Source organism: Mirounga angustirostris, unplaced genomic scaffold, assembly GCF_029215605.1.
Source record: "Mirounga angustirostris isolate CCGP_5_RB_7025 unplaced genomic scaffold, mMirAng1.0.hap1 SCAF_9, whole genome shotgun sequence".
In the NCBI taxonomy this organism is placed as follows: domain Eukaryota; kingdom Metazoa; phylum Chordata; class Mammalia; order Carnivora; family Phocidae; genus Mirounga; species Mirounga angustirostris.
In genome coordinates this window covers 31,003,034-31,020,255 of record NW_026991717.1, presented here as the reverse complement: position 1 = coordinate 31,020,255, position 17,222 = coordinate 31,003,034, and the positions used below count along the sequence as shown (strand labels likewise).

The window sequence follows — 17,222 nt, the reverse complement described above, 5'->3', positions numbered from 1 at the left end:
CATTTCTATCTCTGGCACCCGACTTGTGTGGAGTCTCCAAACCCAGCAGATCCCTGCGGTGCACTCCCATGCCGTTCCTCCCGGGGGAGGAAGGGGAGTCTCCCCGGATCTGCTGCTTGTTGGGGTCCCTGCTGGAGGAGCAGGGGCCCGACTGTGCCGCGGATCACGGTTCATGACAACCCCGAGCTGAGAGCCCGCTCCTTGGCTCCGTCTCTGCAGCCGTCTCCCCTGCTCCGATACCTGGGAGCTCTGCCACAATCAGGCACGCCTGGTCTTTCTGTGACCCCGAGGGTCCTGAGACCACACTGTCCCAGGAGGGTTCCACCCCCAGCTTAGCCACTGGAGCAACGTCCCTCAGCGGAGCCGACTTCTAAAAGTTCCGATTTTGTGCTCTGCGGCTCTATCATTTGCCAGAAGCGGCTGTCGGAGGCCCCCTCCCCCACCATCTATCCTCCCGAATATCGCCTTGGAGTCATTTCTCCACACGTCTTACCTTCCAGAAAGTGGTCACTTTTCTGTTCAGAGAGTTATTGCTATTCTTTTCTTCGATCTCCTGTTGAGTTTGTAGGTGTTCAGAATGGTTTGATCCCTATCCAGCTGAATTCCTGAGACCAGACGAAATCCAGGTCTCCTACTCCTCCGCCATCTTGCTCTGCCTAGGATTTTTATTTGAAATGAATTGAATGTATAGATGAATTTGGGGAGAATTGCTATGTTAATAATACTGAATCTTCCAATCCATAAATATCGCATATCTCTTCATTTATTTCAGTTTTCTTTCATTTGTCTTGGCAGTGCTTTGTACTTTTTATTTTATAGGTCTTGCACATATTTTGTAAGGGGTAACTGAAGTATTTCATGTTTTTAATTGCTGTTATAAATGGCATTTAAAAGTTTTAAAATTTCTAGTTGTTTGTTGATAGATACAGAAATATAATGGATATATGTATATTGACCTTGTATTCTACAGTTTTGCTAAAATCACTTAGCAGTTTTTGTATTTGTTTTGTAAATTCCTTAGGATTTTCTACATAGACAGTGATGTCTCTTATAAAGACATCTTAACTTCTTCCTTTCCCATTTTTATGCTTTTCTTTTCCTGCCTTATTACATTGGCTGTGAACTCCAGTGTAATGTTGAATAGAATGTTTATTATTTATTATTATGTCAGCATTTAACAGATCCATTTTATCAAATTAAGGTAGTTCTTTTTGTATTCTGAATTGTCTGAAGTTTTGTTATGAATGAGTGTGGAAATTTGTTAAGTTCTTTTTTGTGTTTGAAATGATCATATTGTTTTTCTCCTTTATTCTGTTAATATGATTAATAACATTGATTTTTAAAAAATGTAAAATCAGCCTTGCATTCTTTCTAATATATTGCTGAATTTTACTTGCTATTTTGTTATAGATTTTTGCATCTATATTTGTGAGAGATATGGATATGTACTGTTCTTAAAATGCCTTTTTCTGGTTTGGGAATCAATCTGATGCTGGCCATATAAAATCAGTTGGGAAATGTTCCCTCTTCTACTTTGTAGAAGAATTTATGTAGGATTGATATTACTTCTGTCTTTATGTGTTTGGTGGACTTCACCAGTGAACCATTTTAAAATTTGGAGGTTTCTTTGTGCTGGACATTTTAAAATTACAAATTTAATTTCTTTGGGGTGCCTGGGTAGCTCAGTCCATTAGGCGACTGTCTTCGGCTCAGGTCATGATTTCAAGGTCCTGGGATTGAGCCCCACATTGGGCTCCCTGCGCAGCCAGGAGTCTGCTTATCCCTCTCCCTCTGCCCCTCCCTGCACTCGTGCACGCTCACTCTCTCAAATAAATAAATAAAATCTTAAAAAAAAAAAAAATTTAATTTCTTTAACAGATATAAGGCTATTCAGGTTATCTGTTACTTCCAGAGTCAGTATTGGTAATCTGTGTCTTTTAAGGAATTTGTCTATTTCATCTTAGTTGTCAAATTTATTGTCATAAAATCATTCATCATAGTCTCTTGTTCTGTTAATATCTGTAGACTCTCAAGTAATGTTTCCCCTTTCATGCCTGATATTGATGATTTCTGTCTTCTCTCATTCAGTATAGCTAAAGGTCTATCAATTTCATTGATTTTTTTTTTTTCTTTTCACAGAACCTGTTTTTGGTTTCATCTTTCCTATTTTTCAGTTGAATGTTTTATTGATTCCTGTTCTTGGTTATTTTGTTAGTGTCTATTTACTTTGATTTAATTTGTTCCCTTTTCTTCTAGCTTTTTATGGTGGAAGCTTAAGTAATTGGTTTTAGATGTTCCCCCCCCAATATAAGCATAGAAAACTATAAATTTCCTCAAAGCACTTTTTTATCTGCATCTCAGAATTTTGCAAAGTTGCGTTTTCGTGTTCATTCACTTCAAAATATTTTCTGATTTCCTTTGTGAGTTTTTATTTGGCCCTTGAGTTATTTTAGACGTATGTATTTAATTTTTAAATGTTTGGGAATTTTCCAGATATCTTTCTGTTACTGATTTCTAATTTAGTTCCATTGTGATAAGAGAACATACTGTGTATAGTTTCAGTTCTTATAATTGTTAAGACTTATTCCTGGCTCAGCAGATGGTCTGTCTTGGTAAATGTTTCATAGGCAGTATAAAAATTTATATTTTGCTGTTGCTGGTGTGCATGTTCTATAAATATCGATTCAGTTGAGAGTACTATTCACATCTTTATCTTTGCTGAATTTTCACTGTACCTGCTCTTCCAGTTACTGAGAGAAATATTGATGTCTCCAACTGTATTTGTAGTTTGTTTTACTCCCCTCAGTTCTGTCAGTTTTTACTTCATGTGTTTTGTACTTCTGGTATTCTATACATACACATTTAGAATTATTCTGTCTTCTAAATGAATTGACCCTTGATCATTGTGAAATGTTCCTCATTATCTTTGGTAATATTTGTTTTTTCTTCTGTATTGTCTGGTACAAATATGGCTTTAAGCTTTTTTAAGATTTTGGTTTATTTGGTGAATCTTCCATCCTTTTACCTTTAACCTATTTCCTTATTTTAGTGTAGGATTCTGATAGCTAGCATATATTGGTCTTGCTTTTTTATTGGTTTTTTAATTGGACTATTTAGATAATTAACATTTAACATATTTATTAATGTGGTTGGGTTTAAATCTACCATCTTGCTGTTTGTTTTCTAGCTTCTTTTGAATTAATTATACTTTTCCATTTAATGTTCCCTGTTGGCTTATTCTCCTATTGGCTTATTCTTTGTTCTACCTCTTTTTTTTTTTTTTTAAGTGGTTGCTCTAGAATTTATACCATTCCTCTTTAGCTTACTACCTTCTATTATCAAATAATATTCTATCACTTCTCATATAATGTAAGACCTTTATAACAGTATTTTTCCATTGCCTACGGTCATTTTTCCTTTCTGCATTTTCCCTTTATTATTATTATTTTTTTTTTTTTTTTAAGTAATCTCTCCATCCAACGTGGAGCTCAAACTCATGACCTTGAGATCAAGAGTCACATGCTGTACTGACTGAGCCATCCAGGTACCCCAAAGTGTCTTGAAGGTCACTGATCTCTTTTTCTGCAGTGCATAAACCACTGTTTGTCTCATCCAGTGAAATTTTCATTTTGAATGTTATATATATGTATATATATATATTTTTTTTTAGTTGTTAGAAGTTCTATTTGGCTCTTTTAGAAAACCCCCCATTTCTCTCTTCACTATATTCCTGTTTTCATTTACATTCTTGAATATGCAGCATACTTGTAATAGCCCTTTCAATGTCTTTACCCCATTAATTCCATCATGCCTGTTATTTCCAGGTCTGTTTCTCTCTCTATTGACTGGTATTTTTCTGGTTATGTGTCAGGTTTTCCTGTTTCTTTGTCCAGTAATTTTTAATTTAATGTCACATATTTGTGAATTTTATTTGTTGAATCCTTGATTTTGTGGCATTCCTTTAAAGAATATTGGACTTTTTCCTGACAGGCATTATAAATCGCATATTAGTTTGATTTGTTTCTAGGCTTTCAAGGTCCTTTCAGGTGGGTCTATAGTAGCTTTTATTCTAGGGCTACTTTCCCCTTGCTGCTGTGGTGTGGAGCTTCTGGGGTCACTACTGCCTTGTATATTCAACAAGGTTTTCCCCTTCTTGCTTGAAGGAACTTTGTTGAAATCTTGGCCCCGTGTCAGTTCTGAGAAGCCTTTGTCATACAACTCCCTGGTAACTTTCTTTCTTTAGAAATTATTGTTAGCTGGTCTAAAGAAATTTTACCCTTCTCATGTACAGGTTTTTATTTAGCTAAAAACTCTAGGGAACCCTCATTGGAATTACTAGAACTCTTTCTCTCCTCTTTGGAACTCTGCCCCATAAATTCTAGCCACCTTGGCCTCCTTGCACTTTTTTCTGTCTCCTCAAGTCAACAAGATTGCCAGGTTCTGTCTGGGTTCCTCCTCCTTGCTTGGAAGTGGTTAATTGCTTCCTAGCTGAGAGGCTTGAGTGATGGTAGGCCTTGCCTTGTTTGTTTCCTTTTTTTCAGGGATCACAGTCCTGCACTGCCCATGTCTGAAAATAGTCCTTTCCTATATTTTATCCTGTGTTCTAGTTATTTGCAGTGGGAGGATTATTCTAGACCTGGTGAGTCCCTCATGGTCAGAAATGGAAGTTGAATCATTCCAGAATGAATTTTTAATACTTAACACTTCTACAAAGTTCTGAAGCTCTCAAGCAGATTTTTTACCTAACATTTAACCACTGATTCACTTTTCCTCTGTATTGTTATAAATGATGATGTATCATCTGTAGGAATGTTTATTTATTTTTCAATTCAGAGTCCATTACAAACTTTAAATCAGAAACTGATCCAAAGAAAATGATTTATCATACCTCATAAATCTCACAAATCAGGAAAATGCATTTTTGAATATGCAAAAATTCAGTATTATGGGATGGTCATTTTAAATATAAAATTATTATTTAGCACTTCATTAGAAACATGAAAGACTGAATATACCAGTGGGTAAGTACTTAAATGAACTGTTTGATGTAATGTTTTAAAATATTGATCCTGTCATTGTAGAGTATAAACATGTTCAGTATACTTTAGACCAGGAACCGGCAAACATTATCTATAAAGGGCCAAATAGTGTATATTTTAGACTTTGTGGGCCATATGGTCCCTGTCACAACAACTCTGCCTTTGTAGTACAATAGCAGCTATAAACAAGATATTAAAAAATGAGCTGGCTGTGTTCTGATAAAACTTTATCTCTAGACAACAAAATTTGAGTATCATATAATTTTTATGTCTCAAAATACTCTTCTTTGGCCTTTTTTCCCAACTGTTTAAAAATGCAAAAGTTATTCTTACCTTGTGGGCCATACATAAACAAACGGCTGATCAGATTTGGCCCCTGGGTCATAGTGTGACAGTCCCTTCTCTAAATTACTAAAAAGCTCCCAGGTAAGCTGTAGGATCTTAGCTGATTATTGTGTTTTAATTCCAAGTGATATTTTTATTTGAACTATTGTCTACTATTAAATTAGATAGCAAAGTAAACAAGATCACACAATATGGAGCCAATACAGCTTTGACAGATTTTGATTGATTGCTTGGTTGATTGACTTTAGAGATGGGGATGGTGTGAGGGAGAGGGAGAGAGAAAATCTCCAGCAGACTCCCCCCTCCGCCTCAGTCCCATGACCCTGCGATCATGACCTGAGCTAAAATCAAGAGTCGAACGCCTAACCCACTGAGCCAACCAGGTGCCCTGCTTTAACAGATTTTTAATGTCAAAGGTTATATCAGGGGTTCCTCAGGCAATTCGCATAGTTAGTAAAAAAAAGTTAAGAATTTAAAATTATTATTTTGTTGTTGTCATTAAATAGGAATTAACAAATAGGTTTAAAATCAGAACACTTTCCACATTTTTAAAAAATTGAAGTTTAACTGGCATACAACTTTATATTAGGTGAAACTATATTAGTTTCAGGTATACAACATGGTGATTCAATATTTGTATATATTGCAAAATGATCATCACAATAAATCTAGTTAACGTCCATCACCATACATAGTTATAGAATTTTTTTTCTTAATGATGGGAACTTTTAAGATTTATTCTGTTAACTTTCAGATATGCAATACAGTATTATTAACTATGGTCACCATGCTGTACATTACATCCCTATGACTTATTTATTTTATAACTGAAAGTTTGTACTTTCTGATCATGTTTTTTGACGGGTGTGGTATTTCTCACAAATTCTTGTTTGTTTGGATAATTTAGAAACTTTTTTCCATGAACATTATAAGCTCATTCCTATCTCATGACATATATGTTCTAAGTCTGGAACATTCTTCTAAATTATTGCATGTCTGGCTCATTTCATTCAGTTTTATCTTGAACATCATCCCCTCAGAGGCCTTCCTATCTAAAAGTATCTAGACACATAATAGTTACACTTCTAAAAATCAAAGATCGAGAGAAAAATCTTGAAAACAGCCAGAAAACAAAAGAAACATTATACGCAGGGTAACCAGGGTAACAATAATATTAATAACTACCGACTTATTGGAATAATGGAAGCCAAAAAACTATAAAATAATACCTTCAAAGAACTATGAGGGAAAAAAAAGACCTTTTAACTCAGAATTTTATATTGAATATAAATGTCATTCAAAATGAAGGTAAGGTAAAATACAGATGATTTCAGGTAAAAAATTAGATAATTCATTGTCAGCAGACCTGCAATGTAAGAAATAATAGAAGAAAGTTTTTAGCTGAAGGGCAGTGATAACAAATGGAAACTTTTCTACAGGAGAAATGAAAACCACCGAGAATGATAATTATAAAAGGTTTATCTTTTTTTTCTTCTGTTACTTTCTTTAGAAGAAAGCTGACTTTTTTTTTTTCTCTTTGAAAGCTGACTTCTTAAAGCAAAAGTTAAAACCTTTTTACTATGGGTTTTATAATAGAAGTAGAGGTATGATATATGATAACATTAACGAAAAGGGTTTGTAGTAAATGGAATGATATCATTGCAAAGTTCATATGCTTTGCATGATGTTCAATATTAACTTTAAGTAAACCGTGGTTATTTGAGGATGCATATTATAATTCTTAGATGTCACCCCCCAATACAAAGATATATTCAGCAATTAAAGTAAAACATTAAAAATATTTGATTAACTGAAATTAAGGCAGGAAAATGTAGAATAGGAACAAAACAAAACAAAAAGCAGAAAACAATAGAAATAGAAAACGAACAGCAAAATGGTAGTTTTGAACCCAGTCATTTCGGCAGTCATATTACATATTGATGAACTAAACCCTCCAATTAAGAGTCAGAGATTTTGGACTGGATAAAAATACAAGACTCAATCAACTCTATCCTGTCTACAGAGTGCACATATAAAGTGTTAAGATTTAATTAAACACTGTTTATGTCTCTTTAACTCTTACATTGTTGGGTAAGCTTTCAATGGCTATATTATGATGGAATACCTACAAGTCTAAGAATAAACTATCCAGAAAAATAATTTGGGGGGCTGTGAGTACAGGAATGTAGGATGGATTATAGGAAGATAATAGAACCCTACATTGGGAAGAGAGTAAGGAGATCTAGGTTCTCATTTTAGTTTTGCCTCTGGCCAAACACCTACCCTTGGGAAAACACTTTTCTATTACTATGTACTTTGCTAGGTTACCAATATTTGTATACCCATGTGCTCATTTTTTTTTCATATTCAGATTTCAAAGTAAAATTGGCATAAATTGCATTTTTCTTCTCAAAAGACTCCTCTAATAATGGAAAGAAGACTGAGTAATTTTGCCACTGTATATGTTATCCTGGGCATCATTGTTCCATCTATCTATCATCTATCTATCTGTCTGTCTATCTATCTATCTATCTATCTATCTATCTATCTATCTATCCATCCTTGATAATATTCCTCCTACATACCACTTAATGTTATTATGTGCCACATGAAGTAGAGGTGTAAGCACTGTAAAAGCATTGGGTGTTGTTTTCATCATGGATAACCCAACCATGTTGGAGTTAGATATTGTTTGATGGTACACAAACAAAAACTTCTGTTTTAAAATGCCTTTCTGGTGTCTTAATATTTATTTATTGAAAGGTTCAATTCTGTAATAAGCACAATCAGGAATCAAAATAATTACATTTATCTTTCTCTTTCTCCCTAACTCTTATAGTTATTTCCTTATATCTGGTGTTACATAGAAAACAAATTAGGGATTGTGCCAGTTTGAACATACATATAATTGGTGCCCCAGAGTCCAAAATAGATAGGAATTTGGTCATTTAATTTTAGGTGATATCTTGTATACCAAATTATAAATACATTTCATACTTGAGCCTAATGTAAAACTGTGAAGTAGCTGGAGAAACTTTTGCATTTGGAGATACCTACTTTCATATTTTACCAAGGGTGTATCAGAATTGGACATTATACTTATTTAGAATTGGATTTTTATAAAGATGAAGTAAGATTTAATGTTTCTCATTCAATTAATGCTGTTACATTTGGCTCTTACATAGCCAAAAACAAAAGTGTTCAAAGACAATCAAATGAAGTCTTAGAAAGTTTCAAGTGCATCACTGCTAGTTTGATTTTTTTAAATTTTATTATGTTATGTTAATCACCAAACATTACATCATTAGTTTTTGATGTAGTGTTCCATGATTCATTGTTTGCAATATAACACCCAGTACTCCATTCAGTACGTGCCCTCTTTAATACCCATCACCAGGTTAACCCATCCCCCCACCCCCTTCCCCTCTAGAACCCTCAGTTTGTTTCTCAGAGTCCATAGTCTCTCATGGTTCATCTCCCCCTCTGATTTCCCCCACTTCGTTTTTCCCTTCCTGCTATCTTCTTTTTTTTTTAACATATAATGTATTATTTGTTTCAGAGGTACAGGTCTGTGATTCAACAGTCTTACACAATTCACAGCGCTCACCATAGCACATACCCTCCCCAGTGTCTATCACCCAGCCACCCCATCCCTCCATCCCCCACTCAGGCAACCCTCAGTTTGTTTAAGAATTCCTCATATCAGTGAGGTCATATGATACATGTCTTTCTCTGATTGACTTATTTCGCTCAGCATAATACCCTCCAGTTCCATCCACGTCTTTGCAAATGGGAAGATTTCATTCCTTTTGATGGCTGCATAATACTCCATTGTATATATATACCACATCTTCTTTATCCATTCATCTGTCGATACCCCTTCAGATCCCTACATTTGTATCTTTGGGGTAAATACCCAGTAGTGCAATTGCTGGGTCGTATGGTAGCTCTGTTTTCAACTTTTGTTTTCCAGAGTGGCTGCACCAGCTTTCATTCCCACAAACAGTGTAGGAGGGTTCCCCTTTCTCCGCATCCCCGCCAACATCTGTTGTTTCCTGACTTGTTAATTTTAGCCATTCTGACTGGTGTGAGGTGGTATCTCATTGAGGTTTTGATTTGCTAGTTTTGATTCTTATACATTAGTTATATCTTATACTTGGTTCTTAGGTGTGATAATGATAGTTACTGAGTGTGTAGGATTCTATCCATGTGTCCACCTAAGTAAGGAAGTTACTTCTTAAATGAATAAGACTAATTATAACTATTGAGTGAGAGTGAAATTAAGAGTATCCTAAAGGAAAGAAAAATGTCCAGTATATCTAAAACTAGTTTACTCTCCAATTTAGCTCTTTTTATTTTTTTTCTCTTGCAGTAAACATTGCAGTCTTCAGAAAATAAGTTAAGGAATGCAAGGCAAGGAAGAAAGTAAATTCATCCTGGAAGGACCCAAAGCACTTTGAAATTTTAAATGAATGTAATAATAGCTGCTAAAACCACCTTTGTCACCATAACGGATGAAGTACTTCAAATTTAAACGGTAACCAGAATTCTCATACTGTGTTACACTTCCACCAAGAACTTTATATGACTTGAAAGGATTTCTTTTTAAGTTTAAATATTTACCCTACAAATACCAAAGTATAGATAAAGCTGATAATTTTATTACTTATTTAGCATAGTCAGGTCTTTGTTTTGGCCCTTAATGTTTGACCCTGATATTGCTCAAAAAAATTGTTTTTTTCCCAAGATTATGAACTTAACTTAGAAACAGATAAGCTTATTTGAGTAGAAATAGAGCCTAGTACTAGTATATTATAGGTCCATTCTTCACCAAATACCTTTCCTTTCACAGAAATAATGCATGAAGTGATAGCATATGCAGAGGTTTTTTAGTCTTGTTTTCTCAACTTTATTTCATGCTGTTTTTTAGTTTCCTTACTTGACATCTGATCTCTTGATCTTTTTGCCTTCCTATTTGACATCTTTTTATTTAAACACTGTGTTCTCCTTTGCCCCTCCTCACGAATTTAGAGTTATAAGAAACAAGAATCCAGAGTAGAAAAGAAGAGAAAAACTGGAAAAGATTACAAAATTATTTCTTCTTGTGAAATTACAAGGACTGTTGCATTTCAAGTAGAGTGGAAAGCAATTGTAGAAAGACTTAAGATTGCTTGTCAGTCTTCTTAAATCTCCTTGATCTTAGGCCATAATTGTTTCAGTGCGTGTTTTGTAAAGATTCAAATGTTTGTGAATTTTTTAAGGCATCTTAGTGAACAATTCATTGCTAGTGTACTAATTTGATTTTTACAGATAATCATTTGTTTGAGTCACTGTATCTTGGTAGTGAATGGGTGCAATTGACTAAAAACTAGGTTCCTGTGGTGAAGTGCAGATATGAAAATCAATCAAATACAATATCAATTGCTAGTCCTAATAATTCTAAGGAATTACAGTACCTGTTTCAAGGGAATTATTCAAACTAACAAGTGTAACCCACGATAAAGAGTACCTAAAGAATGAATGTTCTCATTATTCTTTCCTGTGCTAACGTTAACCTTGATTTAAAAAAAAAAAAAAAACCTGAATGTCGGTTTTTTAAAAACTTCTCCAATTGTTGCTTTAAACCTCTACTTAGGGCATAGTTAGATCTTTTCCATGTTCTTGCCACTACCACCCATGTAGCAGCATTTAGCCCTTTCTAAATTTCCAGTAAATTCTTTCTACTTCTCAACTATTAAAAAATAAAGTTGAAAAAAGTAACTTTTGAAACACAACAGAAATTAAAGTGCCGAATGTTCACTTACACAGGTAAGGTAATATGTAGAAAGTCATCACATTTCTCTTTCTTGGCGATGATCTATGTTTTCTTTACCTCTTGATTGTATAATCTCATATAACCATAGTTTCATTGATGAGATTATTAATACATTAAACCACAAAAACAAATATATTGTCAAAATTTTTACTGTGGTACTTTTACCACTCCTTATCAAACTCTTAACTCCATTAAATCTCTCTCTCAGTATTTTTGGTAACCATGGATAGGATCATTGAAATCTATAGATAGTGGATATTTCCAAGTATTAATTTCTACTTTTTTCACTGCCACATTTTTTTTCGGGGTTCTCATGTTATCAAGGAACAGACTAAGACAGAACTTGACCTCTCTACCAAATAAAAGAACTGCACTGATTCTCCCATCTAACCAGTTCAAAAGTCATGTAACTCACATTCATGAGGTATATAGAATTAAAGAAGACCATCTGCATTTAGATGTTTAATTTTTCTGGCCTCATTCAAGGTAAGTGCCTCCAAAATCCTAAGCCTATGATGTTTGAAGAAGGAATGGAATTAGATTTCTAGTTTTGCAATTAACAGGATTTCAAACTTGCGTAATCGGGAGTTCACATTTCTATCATGGACACTTTGAAGAGGCTAATATTTAAACATTCCAGTGATGTAATTTTAAAGTGGAGTCAAACACCCAGCTTTATCTAAATTCATTTCATTATCTTAAAATTATGATTCTTGGGGTGAGGGGGTATGTTCTTGTAGAGAGCAAGACTACTCTAAACAATATATCCATCTAGAACCTTAAATTTATAAAGCTTGGGAGGCCTTTAGAACATCCTCTACAGCACCTTCATTTTGCAAAACTGTCTTTATGAAGGGAAGCCTATGTACAATTTGAACAGAAAAGAGGAATTAAAAATATTAGTGATTAATGTGTATTGAGTAATTACCATATGCCAAGCATTGGGATCAGGGTTTAATATGCATTATCTCAAGTTTCACAACTGTTTTTGACCATGGATCTTACTATTGAATATCTCCATTGTACATATGAGGAGACACGTTCTCAGAGAAGTTAATTGCCCTACATCAAGTTTGCTAGTAAGCTGTAGAGCCAGTTCTGTTTGACTCCACGGCCTGAGCTCTTAACCAGAAATGCGTTCTGGTTTACAAATACTCAGGACAGTGTGTTGCGGTTGCTTCTTTTTGTGGTGAAAGATAGCAAGTTCTTATTATTAACTGCATGCTCATCTGCGCTTTGTGAAGTTATGCTCCCTTGAGGCGGGTATTATGTTTCTTTTGCAGCATCAATTTCATTTTGTCAGTAATTTATCATTATTTTGATTGTTTTTAAAATGTTAGTTATTATATAAAAGATGATCCACTCCTTAGTAAAGGCTAAGTTACTTGAAGATGATCTCAGTAGACCCACATTTTATTTGAGGTAGAGACTTAGAAGACAGAGAAAGGTAGGAGACATGGGTGGGGAAAAATGCAGACGGAACTGACCTCTGCTTAGCTCTCTTCCCTTGAAGTCTTATTTGCCTTTCTCTTTATCACCAGAAATTTTTCGTTGTTTTTCAGTCTCAGAAACTGATACTATCCCTAAAGACTAAAATAGTAATGAATCCAGAGACCAATTTATCTTAATGGCATAAATTTTTTGTTAAATTTACATATAGTCCCTTCAAATAGATACTTTGTATTCTAAGCGTAGAAAACTATTAACCTTTCATCAGGGTTTAAGACAATTAAGCCTATCACCAAGACTCAGCATATTAAAGATACCAGTTTTCCCCAAATGAATCTATAGGTTTAACTCAATTCCTCAAACCCCAGCAAGATTTTTCACATATTGTTTGCTATTTTCCACCAAGTTCTTTCTCCCCTCCGCATTATCACTATCCCTCCTCCACCACAGGAATTGTAGTCAGTCCCCATTTGAGAACAGGGGTGGAATGAACTGTTTCAGCCAATTGCATGATACCCAAAAAAATACGATCAAATATTTTATAGCAGTTTTTCAGTCCAAGGTTTAGTGACTCTTAATTTTCTGAGATTTTGCTTAAATACGAAGAGTGTTTCATGTCCCCCTGAAAAAAACTGTGTAATAGGAGGAAAAGCAAAAATAAAACAAGAAAAGCTATTTCATCCTTGCTTTCTAAACTGAGGCTATAAAATTCAAAATGATCCTGTGGATTCTTTTGGAGAGAATGTTGAGAGATCTTCTGGATTATCCCTAGCTTCTTGGAACTATCGATATACTTGACAATGGAGTGAACTTCATGCCATTTTGTATTACTGACTCATTCATTCATTCATTCATCACATATTTACTTGGGAAAAATATTTGCAGTAGGTAAAAATTTTTAAACTTATTTTGTGCTTAACGTAGCATCAAGTGGTTTGTATATATTACATCTATCTTGGCTATAAGCATGTCGCTGTGGAAGGCACAGGGGATAGATAAAGAAGGGTATACAGTACAGGGCCTGACCTCAGTGGCTCACTAGCAGGGCAGGCAAACACGTAAATAGATGTACCAGTTGTCAAGTGTTTAATGGAAATATGAGCAGAGAATTGTGACAGTGCTTTTCGCTACCTGGGAAGAGTGTGAGGGAAGACTTCCCAAAGCACAAAGGTATGCTTTGTGAGTGTTACTGGGTAAATAGGAGTTTACTGCCAGGGAACAAGCTAGAGAAAAAGAATTCTAGGCAAAGGGAATAACATGTGCAGAGATATACTTACCTTTTCTAAGGGGAAAAAAGTCATAGACTTTTAAAATTGAAGAGGTTGTCTGAGATATTTTATTTTGACACCTTTACATAAAAGGAAATGGAAGCCCTTGGAAACAAATGTACTTGCCCAATATTACTCAGAAATTAGAGTATCACTTCAAGTATTCTTTGTGTCATGTGGTAGCAGTTCTCCCTCTACACATGTATTACAGTTATGAAAATACTGTAACAAAATGACCCAGGGAGAGGATGTTTATCTGGACTTTGAGAAGAGCTTAGAAGTCCTTTCACCAAAGGCCTGGCCCTGGGTGAGGGATGATGGAGGGAGAGAGAGGAATCTGCAGCAATTGTGAAGGGCATTACTGTGCATGTTAAGAACATATTTTTACCCTTGGATTCATTGTGTCAGCTGTAATTAGCAGTAAATGTTGTAAGTTAATGACAATCAGCTGGAATACCACTAAACATATGAGGCTTTTGAAGAACATAATAAATGCAGAGAACCCCCTTGTTTCTGTTACTAGAAGGAAAATTTACCTACCATGCTCTTTTAACAGTGAAAAACTGGAAATCAGCAAAAAATGCTTATAACAGGGAAGCCAGTTATTCCCAATCCTACTGGTACTTCAAGCCTGAAGTAATTGACTCCATGTAGTAGCAACAGAATAGTGGAAGAGAAAAATAGTATTATCATTCTGGCTTGTATGTTTTGAAGATTAACAATTCTAGCACATAGTCACAGGAAAGCTTATCTAAAATTGCCAAATTGTAAAAATGAAAGGAAACTATTGATCCCTAAGAAACTCATTCTTCTTGGAATCAGGCCCAGCTTTTGTTTCCTTCTGCTGGTTTGGCATATAGAAAGGAAGGAAAGCATAAAGCATTCTGGTGCTATAGCACTCTCTGATGATATATAAAGGGCCATGTATAACTGGCAGATAAGGTTCACATGAAGAATGTTTAAAAGGAAACAAGATGCAGATGCTTTGTTTAGCTGCAAAATGGAGAAATGTAGTCAGTATCTGATGAAGAAAGATTAATCTTTTCAATAAATAATATTGAGCATTTTAAAAATTTTATTTATTTGAGAGAGAAGAGAGAGCACAAGCAGGGGTAGCGGCAGAGGGAGAGGGAGAAGCAGACTCCCTGCTGAGCACTGAACCCAACACGGGACTCAATCCCTGGACCCCAGGGTCATGACCTGAGCCTAAGGCAGACACTTAACCGACTGAGCCATCCAGGCACCCCTAGTATTGAGCATTTAAAAACAAAACCAAAAAGAAACAAAAGGGCATTGGCTCTTGCCTTGACGAGGGCCTCAGAGGTGAATGAAAGAGAGGATGTAGAAGTAGAAGTAGAGAAAGTAGTAAGACTGCCACAAGAATAGAAACATCAAAATGGTAGAAGGAATTATTGCAAACTTGTTTCATCATTTGAGAAGCATTATGCATTATAGGAAATGTGTATATACATTATGAATAAATAAAGATTCATTTAATCCACTAGCATACTATTGACAGAGTGTTATGTTAGAATAAAGGGGCATTATATAGGTCCCTTGAGGGGATCCTATATAAACAATAACAGAACATTGGTAAGTGCTGTCACACTGGTTGGTGCCAAGGAAGCCCAGAGAAGGGGAGTGAGCTCTGAGTCCACTGAAGAATGTTAATTGATTCACTTGTCCCTTTGAGGACTTTGAGAAATTGTTGTTAATTTGATAGCTAAAATCCAATATGGGATGTCTTCCATCTGCTGCCATTTGAATCTGTGATAATTACCTCAGGCTCAAAGAAAAGAAAAAGTGAAGGAACCTGATGTGGTTTCCTCTTATCTTTCCTTTTAGCTGTCATTTGATCTGCTTTAAAGTGGGTAGTCTTTCTCTTGCCTCAGGTTGCTGCCCATTCTGTACAGTCTCTATCATACAAGGAAAGCAGCAAAGGAATTTTTTTCTGTGTAATTTTATTTTATTTTTAAAAAAATTTTTAAATTTTATTATGTTATATTAGTCACCATACAGTACATCATTAGTTTTTTATGTGGTGATCCACGATCCATTGTTTTTCATATAACACCCAGTGCTCCATGCAGTACGTGCCCTCCTTAATACCCATCACCAGGCTAACCAATCCCCCCTCCCCTCTCCCCTCTAGAACGCTGTTTGTTTCTCAGAGTCCATAGTCTCTCATGGAATTTTCTCAAAGACTGCCAAAACTGTAGGAATGAAAGATCACTCTTCCATAAGAGTCTCCTCAACTCCACATACATGGAGAAGAGAAGTTGGAATTGCATGTGATCACTTTGGCCCACCTTCTGTGGGTTTCTAATGTACGTTCTCATCTCTTTTGAAGGATTATTTATTGCAACTTGTACTCACACTTTCCCTAAAACAAGTACTCCTTTTATTCTCCCCCAGTCTTCTATCACTTAGCAAGAGCGTTGGTGGAAATTACTTTTCCATAAAAAGAACTGTGCCACCTACTCTTCAAATGCCACTGATTAAGAAAATCATTGATTTTTTTCCCCCCTGGGGAATAAATTAGGCTTTCCCTTGAGAGTAGAAAAAAATAAATAATGGGATGTAAAGAATGAAGATGGCTGTGTGTTATAAGGAAAATGTTTATGCAGTTGCCATGGAAATAGCATGTAGGCATTCAAACCAGGAGCTTATGATATCTCTGTATTTGCGAAATATAAATCAGATATGACTAGCATTCGTTCTCATTCTTGGCTCAGATTTAGTCCAACATGTGTGGTTATATAGACTATGCTCCTATTATAGCATACTTGCTTAATACTTGCAGGAAACTGCAATACCAGGTGCTGCCATCTTTTAGGATCATATATTTGAGGCATAGAGGTGGTGATTCCCAGCAAATGCTTCCTAAACTGCTATTTGTTACAGCACTATCAGAGTGCCCACAGCTGGACTTGCCTATGACATTTGTAATTAGCAGAGCTGATTAATTCTTTCTTAAGTGAAACATGCACAATGTTGGACCTAATTTGTACTGGCTAATTATTTCTGAGTGATGTCAGATTCTGAAAATGCATAGTTTGAGACTTTATTCTTAATGTATTTCACACTGGAATAAAATGCAACAGGCACTGTTTCTGAATTACTGTTACACTTTTCTGTCCGAAGACATCAGTTAGCCTTTAATTTCTTTTTTTTTTTTTTAAGATTTTATTTATTTATTTGACAGAGAGAGTGAGATACTGAGAGCAGGAACACAAGCAGGGGGAACGGGAGAGGGAGAAGCAGGCTTCCCACCAAGCAGGGAGCCCTATTCGGGGCTCGATCCCA

The 17,222-nt window shown here is 35.4% G+C and overlaps 1 protein-coding gene across 49 annotated transcripts in view; it reads left to right on the top strand.

The window, feature by feature from the left end:
- PEAK1 (pseudopodium enriched atypical kinase 1) overlaps positions 1 to 17,222 on the top strand; it is a 320,078-nt gene that overhangs the window by 141,751 nt on the left and 161,105 nt on the right. For 40 of the 49 annotated variants that reach the window (XM_064570113.1, XM_064570114.1, XM_064570105.1 and 37 more), the window contains one exon: positions 9,757 to 9,921. The exons of the other annotated variants lie outside the window; for them this stretch is intronic. The gene's annotated coding sequence lies outside the window, so the exon portion shown is untranslated. The remainder of the gene's footprint in view (positions 1 to 9,756; positions 9,922 to 17,222) is intronic. 49 annotated transcript variants of the gene reach the window in all.